The sequence below is a fragment of the Alosa alosa genome, chromosome 23 (genome assembly GCF_017589495.1).
Source record: "Alosa alosa isolate M-15738 ecotype Scorff River chromosome 23, AALO_Geno_1.1, whole genome shotgun sequence".
Classification (NCBI taxonomy): Eukaryota; Metazoa; Chordata; class Actinopteri; order Clupeiformes; family Clupeidae; genus Alosa; species Alosa alosa.
Genome location: NC_063211.1, coordinates 14,779,110 through 14,781,609, shown reverse-complemented (window position 1 = coordinate 14,781,609; position 2,500 = coordinate 14,779,110). Strand labels below are relative to the sequence as shown.

The following is a 2,500-nucleotide window of genomic DNA, read 5'->3' as shown; positions in this document are numbered from 1 at the left end:
CATTTTTATGACTCTCTAATTGAGACTGAGGCGCTTGGAGCGCTTTGCGGTGAAAAGTCCTTAGCTGGGCTAATGTTCTTGCTGCGTTTTTGCAAGCAAGAATGAAAGTGCGTTGGAGCTCTCGGGCTGTGTTATCTGTTGTGTGCGTTCAGAACAGACTAACCTTGACTGAGCGAGCGAGTGTTTGTATTGTTGCTACCGCCTCGGTTAATGTTCAGCGATCAAGCACACGCTACCACAGTGTTACATGATGGGGCCACAGGAATCAATTAACCCCTCGTCACTGCACTCTTGTTCTCTCAAATACACACACACAGACATGCTCAAGACACACACCCTCGCACACTCATACATACATAAACACACCCAGATACACACACAAAACATTTTCTCTCTTTCTCTCTTTCTCACACACACAAAACCACACAACCTCTCTCTCTCCCTATCTATCTATCTATCTATCTATCTATCTATCTATCTATCTATCTATCTATCTATCTATCTATCTCTCTCTCTCACACACACACACACACACACACACACACACATCCAAAGTGATCTGCTACTCATGCTGGGCCCTCACCATGGCAACACTGTTCTCCTGAGTCACCCTAGGAAGGCAGTGTTTAATCAGTTTGGAGTCGTGTTGCATAAAGGTATAAAGATGATCAACTATAAAATGAGTTTGCATCTCACTTAGATGCACCGCTGACTAAACAACAACACTTTGACTGCAGGTGCACTTTCATACACTAACTCATGTAGTAGACAAACACACACACACACACACACACCCTCTGACACTCTAACTCACACACAGGCTTAAAGTACACAAATGTACACACACACAAACATTATTTCTCTCTCTCTCTCTCTCTCTCTCTCACATACACACACACACACATAAAATGAAAGTGGCAGCAAAGTTGCTTCACAGAAATAACTGAAAACTCCCACGTTAAAACACTGACTCATATTCTGCTGACTTCATTAAAAGATTCACATCTTCACATAAAAAATATATCTCTCTCTCTTCTCCCTCTCTCTCTGTGTTTAGACACAGCTCTTCTAGCCTGCCTATATCCATGGACCATTTCCACACACGGATAAGTGAGAGTGAAAAGAAAAATGAGATTTTAAAGTGGAGCAAAAACATACTCAGGGAAAGAAAAAACTGGACTTGCAGTGAACAACAGAAGTTAGTATACTCCTGTGCAATTTCACTGAAATGCCACAGATGATTCAAAATGAAAACACACACACACACACACACACACACACAGTACCACATATATATCTTGCTCTCTTATCTGATCAAAGAATGCTATTAGAAATATTCAGCAGGGTTCTTTTAAAGTGAAGTTTAATATCTTTATTGCAGTTTTGCCTGTGGACGTCCCAAGATGGCTCCCAGTCTCCAGACGTTTGGCAGAAGATGAATATTTCAGCAAGATAACGTATCCAAAGAAAGCACACAGACAAATTCACACAAGAGTTTCTAAAGAAGGAAATAGTGAAAGGTATAGCCTGTATTGCCAGAATGCATTATGAAAGTCCTGTATGTCGCCTGACTTGGACCAGCCCCTCCAACAGAAGAATAGGAGATCTCGCAAATGTGTGAAAAGAGTGCTATCTTCCATGCAGAGGCGAGTTGAGTATTGAAAAAAAATATCAGTAATGCTAACAGCAAATAACCTCAATGTAAGTTGATAACATTTTGAATCCTTTGAGGATTTAATGCAATGTTCAGAGATGTACTCGCTTGTGCTGTATAATGTAACTCAAACATAAGAGTGTAGCCAATCACCTCAACCTCACAATTCATTTCAATGATGAAATTGAATATAAATATATTAATAAATACATCTTTTACCAACTTGTATCAACTTGTCTGCCACCAGCAAAGTGTGCATTGTTGCAGTATCCCGTTGTGTATTGCTATATATAGTCTTGGTTGTTGATCAGCTACTGTGGGAAAGTCCCGACCTAATGAAAAGATATAATGTCCTCAACACTGCTTTTGACTCCCATATATTTAATATACAAAAAGCAACATTTTGACCCTGCTGGGTCTTCTTCATTTTGCCTGAAGAAGACCCAGCAGAGTCCAAACGTGCTTTTGTATATTAAATATATGGGAGTCATAAGCAATGTTCTTGAACATTATATCTTTCATTTAATCGTTTTCTTTTGTCCTGCACCTGCCAGAAGGTGGGATGTGCAGACAATAACTCTTTTGCTGAAAGTCCCGACCTAAAGCATGAATTGAACATCCTTCCCATGTACAACTCAGATGTCTATTTTCTAGCAGCACATAGGCCTACCAAGCGATGCCTGGGATGATGACCTCACCCCTCTTCACATTGGCATGCGCCAGGCAGACTCTGTAGGCATAGCAACAACACCCTGGCACCTCCTCTCCGCCCCGGTCAAGGGTATGCAAACAAACCGACGGCATTCCGAACACCCTGACTTGGTGCCTGAATGTGGGCAGTGGGTG

General features: G+C 41.4%; 1 protein-coding gene and 1 long non-coding RNA gene across 3 annotated transcripts in view; one reads left to right on the top strand and one right to left on the bottom strand.

Moving 5' to 3' along the window:
• Positions 1–1,832, top strand: part of LOC125288228 — a 5,012-nt gene extending 3,180 nt beyond the window's left edge. The window contains exons 3-4 of the long non-coding RNA XR_007192467.1: positions 1,058–1,198; positions 1,382–1,832. This is a non-coding gene — a long non-coding RNA (uncharacterized LOC125288228). The remainder of the gene's footprint in view (positions 1–1,057; positions 1,199–1,381) is intronic.
• xirp2a (xin actin binding repeat containing 2a) overlaps positions 1–2,500 on the bottom strand; it is a 52,868-nt gene that overhangs the window by 38,911 nt on the left and 11,457 nt on the right. The gene's annotated exons all lie outside the window — the stretch shown is intronic.